The sequence below is a fragment of the Phyllobates terribilis genome, unplaced genomic scaffold (genome assembly GCF_046119375.1).
Source record: "Phyllobates terribilis strain yellow unplaced genomic scaffold, ASM4611937v1 Scaffold_7__3_contigs__length_470593459, whole genome shotgun sequence".
NCBI lineage: Eukaryota > Metazoa > Chordata > Amphibia > Anura > Dendrobatidae > Phyllobates > Phyllobates terribilis.
In genome coordinates, this window is record NW_027362767.1 from 130,666,174 (window position 1) to 130,690,604 (window position 24,431).

Here is a 24,431-nt window from a genome sequence, read left to right on the forward strand (position 1 = left end):
GTTTGAAACTCTTAAGTTCCTTCAAAAACAGTGCGCGAGTGTACATAGAAGAATTGATGAAGGTAAAGGGCGGTCACACCAAATATTGATTTTGATTTAGAGTTCTCAGTTTATTTTTATCAGTTAAAAAAAAAAATTAACACTTCTATTTATGAAAGCATTCTTACTTTGCAGCATTTTTTTTTCCACACCTATCTAAAACTTTTGCACAGTACATTAAACTTTCATAAAAAGAACACGACAATAATCGGACTGAATATATAAATCACTATCTCAGTAAAGTTGCAAGCTGCGTTCCCAGTTCTAGATAAAGACATTGCCATGAATCCAAGAAACTACCTGGCAAATGTTATGAGGATTAGCGCTTGCACTTTGGAAAATTGGCACATGCATACAAATTAGGCAATAGTCTTGGCTAAGAACCAGGACACTATTGGGCATCGATAGAGTACGCCTACATCAAGGCGGTGCTCACTTGTAACGAAGATGCTGTACAAAGAACTATGGTAGGAAACTGATAACGCCTGTAAGAAACAAGAGTGTGATCAGATAACCTATGAACATATTAAATAAATAGAAGTAAAACGTTGGTTTTTATATCACTGGTATACAAATTTGGACTCGCATAAGGTAAATATAAAAGAACCATATACTGTATGTAGAAAATAGACTAGAAGGAGACAATTGCCCGATGATGATCATGATAATAGCATAAGACGTGAATGGAAAAAATAGATGTCGCATATATTGAAAAATCAAAGAAGACATTTAAATGTAGGATTACACAGCCAATCACTGGCCATGGTGATGACCCGCCTCACTCAGTGATTGGCTGAACTCGCATTTCTGTCTATTATGGTGGTCAAGATATGACCAGGTATGTAGAGACCAGTGGGGAACACAGGCTATTGTCAGAATGGGATCATTGATGGCATTATTTTTTTATTTAATAATAATTGTTATCCTTTTTAATTTAATTTTTAAAGAATCTAATTTCTGAGCCTTTTCACAAATTGTGGAATATTTAGTTACTTCCTATAGAAGTTTTCTTCTTTACGGTTGACTAGCGGATTTGCAGCTTGACTGGCAGAGTACATTGCGGCAGGTGCAGGGAATTTTTTTCTATTTTCTCTGCTTTACTTGCTTATATAGAGCCAATAAGTGCACAGGGCTTTACAGACCTTACCATCTCTGTCCCCATTGGGCTCACAATCTAGATTCCCTATCAGTATGCCTTTGGAGTGTGGAAGAAAACCGGATAACCCGGAAGAAACCCACACAAACATGGGGAGAACATACAAACTCCTTGCAGATGTTGTTCTTGGGGGGGAAATAAACCCAAGACTCCAGCGCTGCAAAACTACAGTGCTAACCACTGAGCCACCGTGCTCCTCCTTTATACTTAGTCATAAAGGAGGAGTTTGGCTATTTCCAGTATAATAAGGGATGATTATTTATGCAATAACTCTGAAAGCGGTGCTTCCTTTTTTTTCTTCTTAGAATTTCTTGATTTATCCAGATACATCCCGTACCCATGTCTAGGACCCGCCTTCCCGAATAATCCCCCCCAAAAAATAGCGTCCTGATCAGTGTGCATAGCACTGGATGCTGAAGCTGTGCAGATGCAGCAGTGTGCAGGAGACATTGACATGTAATGGGTGGGAACACTCCTCTGTATTTCTGCTTGGTACAAGTCTGTAGGAGAAGGAGAGAGGCTTCAGTGCTCCTTGCCTTCATCCCCCTCCCCCCTACACAACAGTATCTCCACTGTTACTGGCATTCATCCTACAAATGACTGCTTGAATGCAGTGCTGTGCTGCTGGCTCCATCCACTGAGTGCAGCCTACTGGAGGGGGACACAGGAGCAAGCAAAAGCTTTTAAAGACAAGAGCAAAACGGTGGGCGATTTACAGGGCATTGCCAAAGACCATCAGGGCCATCAAGGATGCTGCTGGATTGCACAGGCATAATGGTCTTGCTGGAGATCACTGCAAACCTGATGATTGGATTTAATATTGATACCCAGCTGTTGCAAATGTCTTAGATGCAAGAAGGAGTGATTGACTGATTGCTAAAGGTAAGGCTCCAAAATAACAAATGTGTATATATATATATATCTCTATGAATATTTAACATTTGGATATTTGATAGATGCAATTTATTATAAATATTTATAAATCAAATTCAAAATAGAGACTTCAATACAATTTTCTAGACCATTTGTATATATATTTATTTTTGGGGAAAAAATAAAAACCAGTCCGACCCTGTGATATCTATCTATATATATATATATGCCACAGGGTCAGACAGGTTTTTTTCTTTTATCGAGGATTCATGCAAGTTGACTGGAGCCAGAATTGGCCTCCGTTTTTGTGAGCATTTTAGTTTTTATGTGGCTTTTTTCCTCCTATAAAGCCTGTAGAGGTGACCTGTTTAATATCAGACATCCAAGAATTACATAAGAGGCTTAGTGTATGTATATGTATATATATATCCCCCAGATCCTATTGAATATAGATATGTAGACCCATCTGATTAGCACAAGCTGCCAATTATTTACAGCTAACAGTGCATGACCACCGGAGATGTGATGATTACGGATATCATAAAATTAAGGGTTTTAACACTGAATTTGGAGTGAGACTGAAAAAAAAATTCAGGTGAAGGTTGGAGAGTGTTTTATGTCTCCGACTTTGCCCTGGTTTTTATAGAGGGGAAAAATTACATCATTTGCATCAGTCACATATTCCCACAAGGCCTTATAAGTGATAAAATGATTTGCCACAATCTCACCTGACTAATACCACATCTATCAAATTTTCTTTAAAAAAAAAATTCTGCAACTCATCCGTTCGGAGAGGCCAGTGTTTGGCTTTTTTTTTTTTAAACATCTGCACCTTCTTATACAAAAAGAGGCAAAATGCTTCTATTTCTCCAACATATCAATTTGTATAGATGAGACTCATATGTCTGTGCAGATGTTACAAAGTACTTTCCAGGCCCTGCTGCTGGTGAGGGTGCGCTCACTAATGCATCCAAGCCCTTTGACTTCTTATCACACATTTCCATAACTTTGACTCTCCATCACATCCATCAGAATCATTTTTTTTTTTTTTTTTGGGGGGGGTGGGGGTATATTCATGAAGACACATTACCGTACAACATGGCCCCCTTATATTCTAGACATCCAGCTTTTTAGGTTTCTAAGACATATAACAGTTGAGGTATATTTGCAAAAATTTGTAACAAGCCCCATAACTTATCTTCTGCTTTCTCCAGTACAATTTTCATGCAATTTTAGACAAGCAGATTGTGAATGGCCCTGCCACCAGCTGATCACAGCAGGGGGTTTTCCTGTTTGGTGCCCCCTTACTTACAGCAGCTGTTTGTAGTGTGTGGGTGGATTGAGGCTGCTTTGAAGATAAAGAGGAAAGAAAGCATGGCATGATACCCACTTAAGTCAACAAGCGTCAAAGCCGTCCATTGCTTGCAAGACCCTTGGTTTCAGCCAAGAAGGAGCTTCTTAAAGGGATTGTCTGTAAGTAGGGTCACTAGTGATGAGATGATTGCTGGCTGTTTAAAACAACTGGTCTGGGGAATACTGTTTCTCTATATTGAGACCCCTGGCTGGTATAGGGCAACCTAAAGCCCAGACAGTGCTCCCTGGGAAAGTAGTACGCAGGAAGAAGAAAGTAGACTCTCTAGTGCCACCTATTAGTGGAATATCCCACCCTATAACAAGCCTTTCCACATTCGCTAAACATGGCCTAAAATCAAATTTCCAAAAGTTGACTACCAGTGTAAAGTGAACTAAGTAACTTTTCCTTACAACGAAGAGGAATAAATGAGATAAAATATTTATTTAGGGTTTCTGCAGCTGAAAATCACTTCCATAAATTAGAGCTGGGCTTCTGAAGCACGTGCTTGGACTTTCACAAACCCAAATATTTCAAAATATTTAGGGGTTCTAGAAATTGAGACAACCACACCATCCACTCCCCCCAAAAAATGGTCCAGGTTTCGGACCTGCAAATATTTTTTTTAACTCCTTCATTGCAGTTCTGCACATTTTTTGGAGTGTGCCCAATCTTTTGGTTACTTAAATTGTTTAGTTACTGGTCCATTTTAGGCCAGAAAATGGGACAGTCTCATTTTTTTGGAATTAATGGTGCCTGGCATCAAATTTATTTCCTTGATTTGTCTGTCAATCATGTCATTAAAGGGAACCTGCAGGCAGGTTTTTGTATTCCCAACTGATATAATCTGCGTTAGGTCGCTGTAACGCAGATTAATTTCGTACCTTTTGTTTTCTCAATCCTGTTTTCCATTCCCATGTAATCGCTTTTACAAATTTTATGTAAATGAGCCCCAAGTGCAGCCCTGGGGCTTCTCTCCCTTTTTCCCCACCCACTGTCCTCTTCTGGTCTGTGAATGACAGGTCACTTGTGTGAGTGACCCACCTCCCCCGCCATAGATCTCGTGCAGGTGCAGTCGTTCCCTGGGGCGGTGTATGCGCAGAACCATAGTCTGGCCCTCAAAACGTCAGCAGGACTTCATTAATATATATATTTTTGTTTATTACATTGCAGGGTATCCTTAAAGGGATTGTCCAATACTCAGACAACCTATTTTGAATCTCCTCCCTTATTTTACACCTCCCAGTAAAATAATAACACTTATATTTGGCACTATTTCAGCTGTGTTGGCACTGACTCACCCAGAGATCGCTTGACATTATGTTACGCAATCCCTGATGCCAATCAGCACTGTCTTCACTCTCCACTCCTTGGGACAAATCAAGACATCCAGAGCAAGTGAGAGAGCAGCCTCAGCTCTTATAGTTCCTCTAGTTGTTAATTACATCCATGGGAGAGCAGAGTGAAGCCAACAGTGATTGACTGCGGTGATGACATGACATAATAATGTGACGCCAGCCCCAGAAGAGCCTGTGCTGGAACAGCGCCGACATCGCTTGAACAGCGCCGACACCGGAGGTGAATATAAGTGTTATTATTTTACTGAAGGGGAAACATAGGGATCCCAAAGATGTTCGAGTAGTGGACAACCCCTTAAAGTTATGATCATTATTTCTAAAACTCTTAAAATAATTGGTTTAATGAATATTTTTTTTATTTGTCCTAAATGTCAACTCAAAAAATAAAACAAGAATAAGTAGTTAAAAGTTAATATTTTTAGGATAAAGCTGATTTAGCTGCACCTTCTCCCCTTCACTTCCGTCCCCCCCCATCCTGTACCCATGTTATTATATTTGTTTATATAGTTTAAAACAATAAAAAATATTGGAAAAAGGATAAAGCTGATGGTGTACAAAGAAACACTATCGGCACACACTTTAAAGTACAGGCTTTACTTACCCCAATATGATGCTTTAAAGGTTATTTACCAGTGGAATGCCTTCATGAGGGATTGGATTGCCAAGGAATCACCAGGGGCATTTTTAGAAAAAACTGAAGAACAAGCTAAGAAAGCCCCGTTTGTTGAAAATATTTTACATTTCTGATCATATTAGTCTACATAATACTGCTATTTAGTGCCATGCTGCAGTATATTTATCAACAAAATACCACCATTTATTAGCTAATTATAATTCAGAATGAAAGTAATAATCTCTTACAGTCACCACATAACAATGCAATGTTGGTCATAATACTTAAGTCATAACACCGCAACTTTATTCTCAAATAACTCAACCATACACTCCTAAATATTACTGGATGGTTTTAATGTGTTCCTTGGGTTCCCATCCTAGAGAGTGCCCCATAAACTGTCAGCCCTGTGCAGTTGTCCTGTTTGCCTCTCCATTAAACCTGCCCTGTGATAGATTGGGACTGCCCATGGTATGTTGTTGTCCTGACTCTCACCCAGTAGCAGAAGTGAGAGGATGGAAGGATTAGACATATCTCAATATGGCTTATACCTATATCCGGCGCTGCCTTACTTTCCTCTCCCAATTGACAACAGAAATGAGTGTATGGTGGTAGATTGGGAGGTATAGAAAACATTTTCTGTAACATAAAATCAGAAAGTTCTCATCCCCTACTCCCTTTCCTTGGGTCCAGCGCTGGCTCTCCGACGCTGCACCTGTCTCCGACGCTGCAGACGGCAAGAGCTCAGCAGCTCTTGCCATCTACATCGGCTGAACAACTCAGTTCAGTGATTGGCTGCAGTGGTGATGTGATTAATGAGTTGGTGTGACGTCAACTCTAAAGCCAAAACAATGAGATCGGAGCAACGGTGGAGAACTGGCGTTGGACCCGGCATATGGTGAATACTGTCTGGTTTTGTTATTTTACAATTCCAGGAAACGTTTGAGGTCCATTTTTATTTAAAAAAAAAAAAAAGTGGAAAATTCCTTTAAGGCAAGCCGACTACAACATCTGCATAGCGTGTTTGAGTTCCTCCTTTGTTTTTGTGAGTTTTCTCTGGTTAATCCTGTTTCTTGTTACACTCCAAAGACATATACTGATAGATTGTGCGCCCAAAATGATGACAATGTATGTAAAGTGCTACAGAATACGTTGGCTCTATATAAGCAAGGTTTAAAACATTGAGGTTATGTCAGTGCTACTGATATAACCACCTGGAGTTTTTACCTCTTTTAATAACTGTCCCACCATGTCTTCCCTTATTAATAACTGTCCCCCCATATCTTTCCCACCATGTCTTCCCTTATTAATAACTGTCCCCCCATATCTTTCCGTCCATGTCTTCCCTTATTAACTGTCCCCCCATATCTTTCCCTCCATGTCTTCCCTTATTAATAACTGTCCCCCCATGTCTTTCCCTCCATGTCTTCCCTTATTAATAACTGTCCCCCCATGTCTTTCCCTCCATGTCTTCCCTTATTAATAACTGTCCCCCCCATATCTTTCCCTCCATGTCTTCCCTTATTAATAACTTCCCCCCATGTCTTTCCGTCCATGTCTTCCCTTATTAATAACTGTCCCCCATGTCTTTCCCTCCATGTCTTCCCTTATTAATAACTGTACCCCCATGTCTTTCCCTCCATGTCTTCCCTTATTAATAACTGTCCCCCCATGTCTTTCCCTCCATGTCTTTCCTTATTAATAACTGTCCCCATGTCTTTCCCTCCATGTCTTCCCTTATTAATAACTGTCCCCCCATGTCTTTCCCTCCATGTCTTCCCTTATTAATAACTGTCCCCCCATGCCTTTCCCTCCATGTCTTTCCTTATTAATAACTGTCCCCCCATGTCTTTCCCTCCATGTCTTCCCTTATTAACTGCCCCCCCATATCTTTCCCTCCATGTCTTCCCTTATTAATAACTGTCCCCCCATGTCTTTCCCTCCATGTCTTCCCTTATTAATAGCTGTCCCCCATGTCTTTCCCTCCATGTCTTCCCTTATTAATAACTGTCCCCCCATGTCTTTCCCTCCATGTCTTCCCTTATTAATAACTGTCCCCCCATGTCTTTCCCTCCATGTCTTTCCTTATTAACTGTCCCCCCATGTCTTTCCCTCCATGTCTTCCCTTATTAATAACTGTCCCCCCATGTCTTTCCCTCCATGTCTTCCCTTATTAATAACTGTCCCCCCATGTCTTTCCCTCCATGTCTTCCCTTATTAATAACTGTCCCCCCATATCTTTCCGTCCATGTCTTCCCTTATTAATAACTGTCCCCCCATGTCTTTCCGTCCATGTCTTCCCTTATTAATAACTGTCCCCCCATGTCTTTCCCTCCATGTCTTCCCTTATTAATAACTGTCCCCCCATGTCTTTCCCTCCATGTCTTCCCTTATTAATAACTTTCCCCCCATGTCTTTCCCTCCATGTCTTCCCTTATTAATAACTGTCCCCCCCATGTCTTCCCTTATTAATAACTGTCCCCCCATGTCTTTCCCACCATATCTTCCCTTAATAACTGTCCCCCCATGTCTTTCCCTCCATGTCTTCCCTTATTAATAACTGTCCCCCCATGTCTTTCCCTCCATGTCTTCCCTTATTAATAACTGTCCCCCCATGTCTTTCCCTCCATGTCTTCCCTTATTAATAACTGTCCCCCCATGTCTTTCCGTCCATGTCTTCCCTTATTAATAACTGTCCCCCCATGTCTTTCCCTCCATGTCTTCCCTTATTAATAACTGTCCCCCCATGTTTTTCCCTCCATATCTTCCCTTATTTCTCCTCTATATACACCTGTGTTTACGTTACAATAATTTATCAACACTCAAACATTTAAATTGGTTTAATCCATTCTACAGAGTGCAGAGGATGGTGTTAAAGGAGGACCCGATGCTGTTCTCCCGAATCCAGCGTTGCTTTTCTTATCATCCTGCGCCATTCCGTTCCTGAGATATCGCTCTCTCTTCTCTGTATATAAATATAGTGTTGTTAGCCAACTGGGCGTGGTACCCAGAGAGAAGGACCACACCCACCTGGCAAAAACAACTAGACTTACATACTGGGAAGATGGGGCCATATCTCAGGAATGGAGAGGCGTAGGAACAAAAGAAAAACCTCGCCGCATTCAGGAGAACACCAGGTAAAAAAGTACATATTTATACAGTACAGACCAAAAGTTTGGACACACCTTCTCATTTAAAGATTTTTCTGTATTTTCATGACTATGAAAATTGTACATTCACACTGAAGGCATCAAAACTATGAATTAACACATGTGGAATTATATACGTAACAAAATAGTGTGAAACAACTGAAAATATGTCTTATATTCTAAGTTCTTCAAAGTAGCCACCTTTTGCTTTGATGACTGCTTTGCACACTCTTGGCATTCTCTTGATGAGCTTCAAGAGGTAGTCACCGGAAATGGTTTTCACTTCACAGGTGTGCCCTGTCAGGTTTAATAAGTGGGATTTCTTGCCTTATAAATGGGGTTGGGACCATCAGTTGTGTTGTGCAGAAGTCTGGTGGATACACAGCTGATAGTCCTACTGAATAGACTGTTAGAATTTGTATTATGGCAAGAAAAAAGCAGCGAAGTAAAGAAAAACGAGTAGCCATCATTACTTTAAGAAATGAAGGTCAGTCAGTCCGAAAAATTGGACAAACTTTGAAAGTGTCCCCAAGTGCAGTTGCAAAAACCATCAAGCGCTACAAAGAAACTGGCTCAAATGAGGACCGCCCCAGGAAAGGAAGACCAAGAGTCACCTCTGCTTCTGAGGATAAGTTTATCCGAGTCACCAGCCTCAGAAATCGCAGGTTAACAGCAGCTAAGATTAGAGACCAGGTCAATGCCACACAGAGTTCTAGCAGCAGACACATCTCTACAACAACTGTTAAGAGGAGACTTTGTGCAGCAGGCCTTCATGGTAAAATAGCTGCTAGGAAACTATTGCTAAGGACAGGCAACAAGCAGAAGAGACTTGTTTGGGCTAAAGAACACAAGGAATGGATATTAGACCAGTGGAAATCTGTGCTTTGGTCTGATGAGTCCAAATTTGAGATCTTTGGTTCCAACCACGTGTCTTTGTGCGACGCAGAAAAGGTGAAGGGATGGACTCTACATGCCTTGTTTCCACCATGAAGCATGGAGGAGGTGTGATGGTGTGGGGGTGCTTTGCTGGTGACACTGTTGGTGATTTATTCAAAATTGAAGGCATACTGAACCAGCATGGCTACCACAGCATCTTGCAGCGGCATGCTATTACATCCGGTTTGCGTTTAGTTGGACCATCATTTATTTTTCAAGAGGACAATGACCCCAAACACACCTCCAGGCTGTGTAAGGGCTATTTTACCAAGAAGGAGAGTGATGGGGTCTACGCCAGATGACCTGGCCTCCACAGTCACCAGACATGAACCCAATCGAGATGGCTTGGGGTGAGCTGGACCGCAGAGTGAAGGCAAAAGGGCCAACAAGTGCTAAGCATCTCTGGGAACTCCTTCAAGATTGTTGGAAGACCATTTCAGGTGACTACCTCTTGAAGCTCATCAAGAGAATGCCAAGAGTGTGCAAAGCAGTCATCAAAGCAAAAGGTGGCTACTTTGAAGAACCTAGAATATAAGACATATTTTCAGTTGTTTCACACTTTTTGTTAAGTATATAATTCCACATGTGTTAATTCATAGTTTTGATGCCTTCAGTGTGAATGTACAATTTTCATGGTCATGAAAATATAGAAAAATCTTTAAATGAGAACGAGTGTCCAAACTTTTGGTCTGTACTGTATATAATATATTTAACATTTCTATATTTATATATAAAAAGCTGTAGGTCACAGGTCCTTTTTAAGTGAAAATATTGGGGTAGTTTCAGACACCATGTCACATATTATTATATTATATTATAGTATTAGTTATTTTTGGGTTGGAGGATGGTTGACAGATGCTACTAGCTGCATGCCAGGATTGCTGGGTGTGTGTAAGGTTTAGTGTATACTGACAGTGACAGTGCATACTGATTATCTATCAGGGATCTTGTTATTATGCACTTGCCGTGCTTCAGAAGCATCAGAACAACACTGAGCCGCCGCCACGTGAAATATCTCCAACGTTAACACCCTGTTAAACTGATGGAGACAAAACGGTAGCATTTTCCTTTTTTTGGTTCTACTTTGTAGGAAACCATTTGGGCGCTCCATTTTCCGGTGTCTGAGGCTTTTATTTTAACTTTATATATATTTAATTCATTTCTTTTCTACTTAAACATTACTGAGTATTGCTTTCGGGAATCCAAAAATATATTCACAGTAAAATTCAAGGACTTAGAAGATATCCTACACGAGGAAGCCACATACAGGACCAGTGAAATGGGTGGGCTTTACTATACCCCCCAATCCAAGAGGATACCCTGTTTCATATGTGACCTACAGCTTTTCATATGTTCTCTGCTCACAATCTTTTTCTGGGGCGTTAGATGCTACATTATAATTTTCATATACATATTTCCATATTCATATTTCCATATTCATATCAGTTTCCTCGGGCTTCTCATTATCTTCCCCTGAACGTCTGCACATGTGGCTATTTTATTTTAATTATTTTTTGTTTGTTTGCCTCGACCACACTGGTATGCAACTTCCGACCACACTAAACCATATATACTGCTTTTTGCTGAAACGGGACTAAGTTATTGTCACGAAAGGTGAGGGAAAGACTAAGTGCACAACGAGGGGGAGGGGGCCCAACAACTAGGGAAATGGGGAGTGGAGAACCCTAGGCAGATCTAATATTACCCTGCCTACCCTTTCATCCCTATATAGGTTCTGCACCTATTGCCAAGCAGGAAACTAAACCCTGAATGTCCCTAGAGCTTGGCCCTAGATAGGGAATGGACGGGGTGAGCACTAGTCAGGCCACACTACAAACTAAAGACAACATGGTAAACAATGGGGATACACTTAGCTTGAGCAGACACCAGAGAGATGACGCCAACTGTCCTCCAAGGGCACCAAAGAAGAAACTAGCCAACTGTTAGTGCTCCAAGCCAACACAGAGGTACATAGAACTATTACCAGCACCTCTCTTGAGAAATTGAGAGTTTTTAACTATCAAGCAAGGGTGTGTCAATCAGCAGCAGAAGGTGGAGGTCGCTGCTGGGTCCTAAAGGAAGAAGGATATAACTACACCACAGGGATGAGCGGATCAAGAAGGCGTCTGCAATGCCAAGCGCAGTGACCTTCTACAGCCTGATCCAGAGCCACTGTCTGTCACCCCTGACACACCCGTGACAGTTATGGGTTTCTGTGATTGCACTTGTACTGTGATGCTGGATGTCGATGTACTCCACTTGTACACACAACACTTCTGCCCAAAGAAAATACGGACAACAAAGACTGTTTTACTGTAAGAGAGTTCTGATGAATGAGTCCCGATGGGCTTCTTCCAGTATGAACCGCACATGGGAGACAGGTCCATTTTTTGTGCATTTTGTCTGATTCATGGGATTATGATACTATTTATCATGTTTTTATATTATTGATTAACTTGGGTAATTCCCAATAATTCAATTTTCAGTTTTATATTTTTCAGCATGGCCTCCAACTATCATGAGTCTTTAAAAGTCTTTTCATATCGACCAAAGGAAACTTTTGGGCCCTTTAAGCTTCGGGGCCCACATTTGAATACAACACCACTATAGTTATGCCCTTGCATAGAACAGACAACAGTATTGTACTGGCAAAAAGCTCTTCCTACTAGAGTTGGTGTGAATGGATTCACTCGATTCGGTCCATCGGCCACGACAGTAATCTGTGGCCGTCAGGCGGGAGCCCTGAGAGCCTCCTCCTTCCTATCGGCATCCACTGCTCTTCCTTTGATTAGCCGGTCTGGGGTGATGATGATGCCCATAGCATCATGATGACACCAAACATGCCAGCAAAATGCCTGTTAGCTGGGTGATCGAATGGTTTTTGCCAGCAGAAAAAAACAAAAATCATTGTTACTGGCAGCTCATCACCCGATGGAAATAGTTTTTTTTTATGGTGGTATTAATTGTATTCAAAATGCTATATTTTATGTGTCTAATTATTGTAATGGTAACATCTGTAGGTCCTGTAAGTGGCTCTAGGGGCCAGCTTACAAAAGGCAAAGAGAGGTAACGTTCACCCACAATGTTCAACAGGGGGTCAAGGCCAGTGGCTAGTATGTGACAAAGAGTAGCTCCTTAAGTCTTAGCAAAAGCTGGATTGAGGAAGGACACAATAGGTTGGATAATACATATGGGGGATGATGAAGCTGGAGGCCATTATGACAAATCCTTGCAGCTGGAACTTTGTTTGTGCCTGGAATTGGTGAGTCTTAAGTACCGTGAGTCGCAAAATTTTGTACCCAGTTGGATTTTTTACGCTGTGCATATCATTGTTGTGGTACCGTAAAGGGTCATAGTGCGACCCCCCATTCATCTGCATTACGCTGTGATGTAACAGTAGAACATAGCAATCTTTAGCTGTGCGAACTGTATTGCAATCTTAATCACAATCTAGCCAGAGCCTAAAGAGAGACAATCATATTGCGGATGCAATCCTGCCAGTTGGCAGCATGTAGAGCAGGAGGAGCTGAAAAGATTGATATATTATTTTATGGGTAAAGATTCAGCATAACTTGCATTTTATAGCTTTAAATTCCTGTTTATACTGTGCTTTGAAGTTCATTAGGCGGTCCCATTAACAGAGAAGTAATTTAATAGGACCACCCACTGGACTTGTTAAGTATAGAAAGAATGGGGAATTAAATAAATGAAATAAAACTTTTACTTTTCAATTGTTATCTTTTCCCATTAAACTTTATATCAATCTGTCCAGGGTCAACTGCTCTATAACATGCTGCCTAAACATAACACTGCCCTTGAGTTCCACGGCCTCCTGCTCCTTGTCCCCTCGGTAGTTTTACAATTAAGTCACATTTTTATTGTTTTTATATCTTAATCTAATATTTAAGTATTTGTTTATTAAGGAGATTTTTGTTGTGCTTTTTTTATTTTACCTAACAATATCTTGGCCTTTTCAGTTGCTGTTTGCCATTAAAGTAAATGAAAAATTCTGTTAAAATGCCGTAGTTGGCGGCATTAGAAAGAATAGTGACATTTTTAGAACTGAAGTTTAATAATTCTTATTACTTTATTCTTAAGGTCTGGGCCATGGGCCAACCAGCGTCACTAAACGACCGCCGATAAGTAAATATTTTGGACCCATGGTATATTTCATATGGCAAAAGAGAAAAAGAGGGATATCAGCTCACCCACTTAGAAGATTGCAGCACGGAGCCAGTAATGCGACTGGGAGGACAATAAGGGAACTAGGAAAATCCAGCTGAGCAAATCTTCTAAAATCAATTAATTTTATTAGGTCATGAAAATTTTTTGTAAAACACCTTAGGAGGAAATCAGCAAACACGTTTCGAACTATGAGTTCTTAATCATTGCAACGATTAAGAACTCATAGTTCGAAACGCGTTTGCTGATTTCCTCCTAAGGTGTTTTACAAAAAATTTTCATGACCTAACAAAATTAATTGATTTTAGAAGATTTGCTCAGCGGGATTTTTCTGGTTCCCTTATGGTATATTTCATATGCCTCCAATTTCATATCCAGACTTGCGGTGGGTTGTTTCCTCACAAATTTTGTAATACTCAAGGAAAAAAAAATATGGCAGGGGTGGGCAATTAACTTTCCCGATGAGCCACATGAGAGACTGTGACTGTTGTGGAGGGCTGAACCAATAAGCTGAAATTAATTCTGCTCAACATTAATATAAACATATTAATTTCAATTATTAGGTTATATTAACATTAATTGTATCACTTAATATTGAGTAGAATACACTGACATCCCCCCTATATACCTTATGAGCACACACGCAGCCTCCGGTATCTATAGTATGAGCCCCAACACAGCACCCCCTATATACTCCATTTGAGCCCACACACAGCCCCCCATATATTCAGTATGAGCCCACATATATACAGTATGAGCCCTCACATAGCCCCTATATAAAATATGAGAATTCACACAGCCCTATATATACAGTATGAGCCCCCACACAGTTCCCCTATATAGAGTATGAGCCCTCACATAACCTGTCTATATACAGTATGAACCCCATACATCCCCCTATATACAATATGAGCCCCAATATAGCAGCCTACATACAGTATGATCCCCCACATAACCTTTATATACAGTTTAAACCCCTACTTAGCTCCTCCGTATACAGCATGAGCCCTCACATAGCCCCTATATACAATGACCCCCCATATAGGCCCCTATATAGAGTGTGAGCCCCCACATAGCCTCTCTATATACAATATGAGCCCTCACATAGCCCCCCCCAGGGTGGCACATGTTAAGGAGCTGAAACTCCTAAACCCTTCATCCAATTTTAATGTGGATACCCTCAAATGAAAGCTGAAAGTCTGAACTTCAACTGCATCTGAATTGTTTTGTTTAAAATTCATTGTGGTAATGTCTAGAACCAAAATTAGAAAAATGTTGTCTCTGTCCAAATATATATGGACCTAACTGTATATAAAAGCCTCTCTAAATTCTACAAGTTTCTCCAAAATGAAAGTCGGTAGTGAGGCTGTACTACATAAATCACATAACTGGAGCAGATCTTTGATCTGGGCTGACGAAGTTCAAAAAAATAAAAGAAAACTGTCAGTAGATGAGTATCTAGAACATCTAGAGCCATTTTCTAACATTCCTTCTTGAGCGAGGCATTAAGAGGTCGCCAAGCGGTCAGTCGTGACCTACCAGAAGAGCATGGGCTCATGGTGAATAAATCCTAGGCTGGTGTGTTTTCTTACATTAACCAGTTCAGGACCGAGCTATTTTCCCTTGTTCCTGACCAGGCACATGTTTCGGTTTTCGTAAATGTACTTTTAAAGGGGTTGTCCACTACTAGGACAACCCCTAATTGAACCAAATGTTTGGCCCCAATAACATAAAAAAGTCTATCCTTACCTCCTGTACTGGCGCCGTTCCAGCGGTGTCAGCACTCGCGGTCCCGGAGATCGGGTGCGGTGGAATGACACATGGTGCCCGGCTCCCAATCAGTGCTGGCATCACTGTCCCCGCCTTCGGACGTTTAGAACTTGAAGAGGAAGTCCTGGCTGCTATCTGACTTCCTCTTCATGTTCAATCCGTACGTAGGTGAGGACAGTGACTCCAGCACTGATTGGGCGGCGGGCACCATGTTTCATTCCACCGCACCAAAGTTCCGGGACCACGAGTGCTGACAACGCTGGAACAGCGCCAGCATGGGAGGTGAGTTTAAGGTTCTTTTATTTTATCGGGGCCAAACATTTAGTACAAGAAGGGGTTGTTCCTAGTAGTGGACAACCCTTTTAACAGCTCTACACAATAAAATTCTCCTTCGGATATTCACATATTTTTTGCCTTTTTCTTTTTTTTATATTCTTTTTTTTGCCAATATTGAGGGCAAAAGTAAAGAAAAATAGGAAATTTCACATTTTGTTTATTTTTTTATTTAAGACCACAAAGGACTGCTAAAACATTTTTTAGATTGTGCTCCGCTTTCCTTATAAATAATTTTTATATATTGGACATATTTTTTCAATAGGATTGGGGTTAGAAAAAAACAATTCAAAGAAGCAGTATTTTTTTTTTAGTTTTGTTTTATTTGTTTTTTTTTATTTGAGGAACATTTTAACATAGTAATACATTCTTTTTATTGCCGATTTCCCTTGTCACTGGTATAGTAATCCCAGTTACAGAGGAATTTCAGCCTCCTGGGTGCATAACAGAGCTGAACAGGTCTCCAAGAGCACAGCAGCTACTGTTCCCTTCCTACACTTGGCGATCACATGATCACTGAGTCCAGAGGAGGAAGCACTGTTAGTGCCATCTAATTGGTATGCTCAAGCACTGTGTATACATCTGTGGAAAAGGTAAACATGGTAACAAACCATGTTTATCTAATCTGTGGGGAGTCTGGCTGTGTCTGACAGCCAGCTCCTCTCTCCAACAATTTCACGATCTTGTGCAAGCTGCTAATACTGCATTGACATTTTAGAATGTCAGTGCAGAGTAAAGCGTGGATTGCCTAGATGTTTATAGTCTATTGGCTGTACAAAAATAGTTAAAGAGTAACTTTTTTAAAATTTTTATTTCATAAATCAGTAGTACACACAAGATATATTACAAATTTGATATTTTTATCAGAGAAATCTGCTTCTTTCTCCTCCTAGACTGATATTTCACTCTCATTTCATATGTAAAATCTATGCTCAGTGAAGACAGTACTGAGATAGGAGATGACAGTTGGTGCTTTTAAAATTCTATGGAGAGGGAGGAGCTAGAGGCCGACACAGACATTCTGCTGCAGGTTCTCCTAAAATGACAGTAACAGTTCTCCATTGAACTTCATAAGCACTAACTGCCATCTCCTATCTCAGTAATGTTATAATCTGTTTTCACTGAAGCCAGATTTTACCCTAGAAATGAGAATTTGAAGAATGAATGATCAGTTCAGGAGGTGAAAGATGTCTCTCCTTTCATAAAATATATTGCAAAGTTTTTTATTTTCACATGTACTATTGATTTATGGGGAACAGTTAAAACTGCCGGTCACTGTATAAGGATTCATTCACACGTCCTTGTGTTACCATCTGAGAGAAACAGAGCTTTTTTTTTATCCATGAACTCTTATCAGTTATAATAGATGGAACTCGTATGGATCTTTAAAGTACAAAGTTTGTCTTCGGAGTTTCAGCAGTTTTACTTGGATCCCTATAGTCTTTAAGAACCAAATCGTATCAGAATAGGACCTGCTTGGATTCTCACGGATCTCACTCTGATCCAGGATTTCAACGGATGTGTGAATACATCCATTCCACTCTGAGTCCGAGTGCTGTCCGATCACAAATCGGACAGCACCTAATACGTGTCACATGGATGTATGGGTGGGTATAGCTTTGTGCTGTGAACTATGTAACTAATGCACAACACACTGGTGCTTTAGAAGGACAGTCAGGGTGAAGGGCCACAGCTACCTCCGTTAAGAGACGGCCAGTTCATGCTTCATTAAAGATGTTGCTGTTGGCCATAAGAGGCTGTCACCTCTTAAGTGTACATCAACACCAGACCTAGAAAAACGCCAAATTGTGTAGATTTTGCAGCTGATTCCACTGCAGATGTCATAGTTTTTGTATTAAAGTTGGAAGAAGACATTAAGTTCATCAAGTTGAACCTATAACCTAACGTGTTGATCCAGGGGAAGTCAAAAACTCCACCAGGTAGATGCTAATCGCTCCATATTAAGTGGAAAAACTCCTTCCTAACTCCAGTTATGGCAACTAGACTATTTTCCTGGATCAACCTCCCATCACAGAGTGTAGTACCCATAACCTTGATATATTTATCAAGAAAGGCATCCAGCCCCTTACAGGACTTTATTAGCAAATCAACCATTACAACAAGTTGTGGAAGAAAGTTTCATAGTCTCATTGCTTGTACAGTAAAGAATCCATGGTCTCATTGCTTGTACTGTAAAGAATTGCAGCCTGTGATGATAATTAAACTTTCTTTTCTCCAGACATAGTGGATGCCCCCTTGTCACCATCACAGGCCTATGTTTAAAAAGTTCATTAGAAAGATCTCGGTACTGTCACCTCATATATTTGTACATTGTTATAAGATCGCTCCTTAGCCTTCAATTTACTTAACTAAATAACCCCAAGTTTAATAACCAATCTTGATATTGCAGTCCACCCTTTCCCTTAGTAACGTTAGCTGCTTTTCTTTGTACCCGTGCAAGTTCAGCTATGTCTTTCTTATACACCGGAGACCAAAATTGTACACAATACTCTAAGTGTGGCCGAAACGAAATAGTGACTTGTATATAGGCTAAAGTTTGAGCATCTCTTCCTCTTTTAATGCATCCCATGATTTTATTTGCCTTGGCAGCTGCTGCCTGACACTTGTCACTAAAGGTGAGTTTACTGTTCACCCATACTCCAAAATCTTTGTCAGTGACCGTTTTCCCCAGTGTTTTACTATGTAGTAGATAACTGCATTTTGGTCCTTGGCTCAAGTTCATGACCTTGTATTTATCTACATTAAATTTCAGTTCAAATGCATCAGTCTAAGCCTCCAGCTTACCTAAATCCCTCTGTAAAATTAAATTATCCTCGTTTGTGTTAATTATGTTGCAAAGCTTAGTATCATCTGCAAATACTGAAATTCTACACTCTATGCCCTCAACAAGGTCATTAATAAATATATTAAGATGAAGAGGGCCCAATACTGACCCCTGTGGTACCCCACTGTTAATTGTGACCTAAACAGTGTGTTCCAATCACTGAGCCAGTTGTTAAACCACCTACACATATTTTCCCCTAATGTCATTGTTCTCATTTTATGTATCATCACCAGTGTATGCCATCCGGTCTGGTGATTTGTCTCAGTTTGTGTTTTTGAGTTGGATTGCACTTCTTGCTGGATTTACTGTGTAAAAGCAATGCAAGTCAGTTTACTCAGTGCATTTTCTCTACAGTTCGTGGATCATATTTTGGAAAATCTCATCAACAATGCTTGTACTTTAATACAAAGCAAATTTTTCATCTGGAAAATCCGGACAGAAAATTTTCTGAATATCTCACCCTTAAATGGTCACTGTCATTTCAACAAACTTGACATAAATAGTACAAACAAATATGAGAAATGTTGTCATATATTTTATTAAAGAAATATGATTTTTATTCCACTTATCAGCCAATTCTTTTCCCCTTGCTTTCTCAAACTGATCATTTATTCTGAAAACAGCTTGCAGCTGTCTGTTGAAGTCAATGGATAGGAGAGAAAAAGAGCAGGGTAAGAGAGGCATAGTCACATATGCATATACTGTAAGTATACAGAGATGCTGCTTGTCACGATCCCGCCACTCAGTGGCTTAACTATAGTCTGATGGGCCCCAGTGCAAGATTTGGACTGGGCCCCCCCATCCTGAATAAATTTTATATATGCTTCCTCCATCCTGGTATATATGTCCATCATCCTGGCACAATTCTGGTATATATATTACCCATCTTGGTATATGTCCCTTATCCTGGGCCCCATCCTGGTATATATATCCCCCATCCTGTTATATATCCCCCGTTCTGCCGCTGTTCTTTAACGTTTAGAATAAAATAAATCATTATACTCACCAGGGGCGTACATAGAAGTCATGGGCTCCATAGAAGTATAAACGCACTCCCGATAGTCCTCCATATAATATACTGCACAACTCCTAATCATCCATAAAGTATAATGCACAGCTCATAGTCATCCATAAAGTATAATTCACCCCATAGTCATCTATAAAGTATAATGCAACCCCATAGACATCCATAGTAGTATAATGAACCCCATAGACATCCACAGTAGTATAATGCACCCATAGACATCCATAGTAGTATAATGCACCCCCATAGACATCCATAGTTGTATAATGCACCCCCATAGACATCCATAGTTGTATAATGCACCTCCATAGACATCCATAGTTGTATAATGCACCCCCATAGACATCCATAGTTGTATAATGCACCCCATAGACATCCATAGTTGTATAATGCAACCCATAGACATCCATAGGACTATAATGCACCCCATAGACATCCATGGTACTATAATGCACCCCCATAGACATACATAGTAGTAATATAATGCACCCCATACCCATCCATAGTTGTATAATGCACCCATATACATCCATAGTAGTATAATGCACACCATATATATCCATAGTAGTATAATGCACTCCATAGACATCCACAGTAGTATAATGCACTCCATAGACATCCATAGTAATATAATGCACCCCATACACGTCCATAGTAGCATAATGCAACCTCATAGTCATCGATAGTAGTATAATGCACCCCATAGACATTCATAGTAGTATAATGCACCCCCATAGACATCCACAGTAGTATAATGCACCCCCACAGACATCCATAGTAATATAATGCACCCCCATACACATCCATAGTACTATAATGCACCCTATAGACATCCACAGTAGTATAATGCACCCCATAGACATCCACGGTAGTATAATGCACCCCATAGACATCCATAGTAGTATAATGCACCCCATAGACATCCATAGTAGTATAATGCACCCCATAGACATCCATAGTAGTATAATGCATCCCATAGACATCCATTGTAGTATAATGCATTCCATAGACATCCACAGTAATATAATGCACCCCATAGACATCCATAGTAGTTTAATGCACTCCATAGATATCCACAGTACTGATTGGACACACATCCAGCTGAAGCTTTTGCTGGCGTCGGCAGGCCCCGGCCCTCACCCGCTGGGCCCCATGACCCACTTTTGCGACTGCTGTCATTACTCCCCTGCCGGCACTCACTGTGTCTTAAGGGTGCAGTGAGTGATAGTTCAGCTGTCCTATGCTATGCAGGGACTATTGCCAGTCATAGCTTGTGATTGCTCTGTGCTCTGTACTGTGATATTCTGATTTTTGTTGCAGGACCTTGAATTTGCCTTTTGACTACCCGTTTGTATTACCCCTTTTGCCTTGACGCACTCTGACCTTGGAATTCTGACCCTGGACTGTGACCTGACTACGCCTTTGTCTCTCCCCTCTGTTTATGTTGTACCCTCCTGGCTCTTGACCTCGGACTCCTTGACTTCCCCGACTCACGGCTTGTCCGCTGCTTTTTAGTAAATGTTTATGGAGATGGATTCACAGCTACACTGTTCAATATACCTCTGTAATGCCATTGATACTGCTGCTGCTTTTGAACATGTGCTACATATATGCAGGAGAACATGAATATCTTGTGTCTCTGTGTACTGCCTATGTGAGATATTTTAACTGCTTGTCTCCAGACACTAGCTCAGAAACAACTAAAAAGAGTGTTATTCCTGTTGTATAAACACATGATATATTATTTTAAAAGCTTTAAAGGTATTCTTTTTACTGGGAATCCTGTGGCTGTCTCTGATTATTAGAAGCTGCAGGCTATGAGAACAACTCCTTCTCCAGCAGACACCAGCTGTCTATGTAGTACATGTACCACCTTTGATCTAAATGGCAACATTTTCCCTGTAGAAGTTGCTGAAACGTTTAGCTGGCTGTGACATCAACTGGCAAAATTACACCAGATCCAGTGGTTAAAGGGAACCTGTCACCCGGTTTTCATTATCTAAACTGCTGCCACCACCTTCTGTGTTACTTAATTAGGCTCCTTGATCTGCTCCTTACAGCTTTGCAGCTCGGCATACCTGGAGAAATGAAATTTATGCATCACTCTTCCTTTATGATAATCATGGCCAAGAGAGGATGCTAACCCATCCTCTCTTCTTTTGATTGATGGGCTTGGCTAGCAAGTTGACAGCGGACCCCGAAATTGGACACAGATGGTTACAGCAGTATAGATCGGGGAAACCTGGTCACTAGGGTTCCCTTTAAGAGGCTGCGGCTTTCACTGATATTAAAGGTCTGTTGCCGTTTTTCGTAATCCGGGCTCCTGTGGCTATCACTGTTGTAGGGAAGTAAAATAACAGGATAAATTGGGGAACACTATTGCAAAATATAGGGGCCAAATTATTAAGACTAGCATTTTGCACTCCAGTCTTGATGCAGATGCTGGAGTAAATTCGTTAAAAGGCATGATTTTCCTTGTTAATTTGGCCCATCTTTCCGCTGCTGCGCACCATGGACTGAAGTACATTTCTGCCATAATTTACACCACTTTTGTCACTAGGACAACCCCTCCTGCTAAGCTCCAGCTTTTTAAAAAGTTGTCGGGGCTGGTGTGAAAACTCCAAAAGTGGCAACATTTTTGCACAACTACATATACAGTTGAAACCAGAAGTTTCCATACACTATATAAAAAGACACATCTGTATGTTTTTCTCAATATCTGACATGAAATCAGAATAAACCTTTCCCGTTTTATGTCAATTAGGATTACCATCATTTTTAATCTTTGCCAAATGGCAGAATAATGAGAGAGAGAATGTTTTAAGGCATTTTTATTACTTTCTGCAAAGTCAAAAGTTTACATACAATAAGATTACTATGCCTTTAAACAATTCTGGACGGCCCATATGATGATGTCATGTCACGGGTGTGTCGCCACGAAGATCGTCACGATTACACAGCCTGACTTCTCGCAGCTGAGTTTTTGGTGTTTTGTGTTTTTCGGCAGTGAGGGAGTTAACTCTCTCTCTCTGTGCTAGACGAGGTCCAGCCTCGCCCAGCTGCAATCAATGCTGCAGTAGTGGGACTCCTTCAAATGCCTGCCTGTCTGTTAGGGAAGTGTCGGTGAAAGCATTTCATACAGACAAACAGAGCGGATCGTGGTATTTTGGAGTTCTGAGCTAAGTGTATTTGGTGTGGTTTTTCCCTTCCTCGCTTTATCATTTATCTCCTTTCCCGTTGGTGTTCCCTCTGTAGTTGTGGTGTAGTTTTTGTATGCAAGGTGGTTTTTGGTTTGACCCTTGTACTGTCTTGTTCGTCTAAGTACTGTGTGTTGGCATATTATTTCCTGTCCCCTATTGTTGTGATCGGGGTCCTTCTCAGGACTAGATTACTGAGGTGCAGGGATCCTCAGGAGGTAGGGGTTACGCTGGCGGCCTGGACCTCTGTACCTTTAACAGTACCTCCAGGTAGAGGGATTAGTCAGGACCCCAGCTTAGGGTCAGCTTAGGCCCATGACCTCCTGTACGCAGTGTCAGTGTGACATGTCATGAGTTTGGAAGCTTCTGTTTTTTGGCAACATAAGGGTTAATTAGAGACACACCTGTGGATGTATTTTAAACAAAGTCAATGTTTTGGAGTGGCCATCACAAAGCCCTGATCTCAATCCTATTGAAAATTTATGGGCAAAGCTGAAAAGGCTGCGAGCAAGGAGACCTACACACCTGGATCAGTTACACCAGCTTTATCAGGAGGAATCGGCCCAGATTCCCACTAACTATTGTGAGAAGCTTGTGGAAGGACATCCCAAGCGTTTCACCCAAGTCATTCAGTTTAAGGGCAATGGTACCAAATACTAATGAAATGTATGGAAACTTTTGACTTTGCAGTAAGTAATAATTGATATAAATACTTTTATGTCCAAAAATGACAAAAGTATTATAGGAGTGATACCCTTATTGGCTAACCAGAAAAATATATATGCAAGCTTTAGAGCACAGAGGCTCCTTCTTCAGGCAATATTACAAATTAATTCATAAGACACAAGGCACAACATTTAAGAGATGTTACAGTACGACATTTGTTCATGAGATGGAGGGGGTGATGCCTCCTACTGATAAGTCAATGAGATCAAATTAGGTTTTTTTTTCGTTGCAAGTGGAGAGTCCCTGGAAATGTTTAATTATCTGGAGGTGTGAATTGGGTCCATGTAGTGAGTCATAAATCCAGGTATTAGGTTGAGTCCTGTTGAATAGCCTTATCAATTTGAACTCCCAGATTTTTCTCTCCCTGCTGTCCTTGAGGTGACCTTTCAGTATTAAGACTTTTAGATCTGACATAGTGTCTTGGACCAGTGAAATGTTTTCCCACAGGTGTATCCAGTTTATTCTTAATTGTATGGCTGTGTAAATTTATTCTGGTTTGCAGTTTTTGCGTAGTTTGCCCAATATAGACTCCTAAGCACCTTGTACATTGTATCATGTACACCACATTTGAGGATGTACATGAAAAGACATCCATGATTTTATAGTCCTGATTTGTGTTTGGTATGCAGACTGTATTTGATGGTAATATGTGGGTGTGAGTTTTGCATTTTTTGTTTTTACATGGGAATGTGCCCGTCACTGATGGTGATCAGAGGACACTTCTGACAAGGAGATTCCTTAAGTTAGGGGGCTGTTTGTAGGAGAGAAGTGGTAGTTCTGGGAATATTTCTTTGTTTGTGGTCTCTGTGGAATATGGGTTAGAGATCAGCACCAATTTTCCTCAAGATGTTCATGTGGGGGTTGTATGTGACCACAAGA

The 24,431-nt window shown here is 40.7% G+C and overlaps 1 protein-coding gene across 12 annotated transcripts in view; it reads left to right on the plus strand.

Annotated features, from left to right (window-relative positions):
* The first annotated feature begins 1,526 nt into the window (after nt 1-1,526).
* Nucleotides 1,527-24,431, plus strand: part of TMEM121 (transmembrane protein 121) — a 160,695-nt gene continuing 137,790 nt past the window's right edge. For 8 of the 12 annotated variants that reach the window (XM_073637581.1, XM_073637585.1, XM_073637587.1 and 5 more), the window contains exon 1: nt 1,527-2,077. The gene's annotated coding sequence lies outside the window, so the exon portion shown is untranslated. Of the gene's footprint in view, nt 2,078-18,370; nt 18,397-24,431 lie in introns of all 12 variants that reach the window. The other 4 variants (XM_073637583.1, XM_073637589.1, XM_073637588.1 and 1 more) reach the window with 1 other exon arrangement.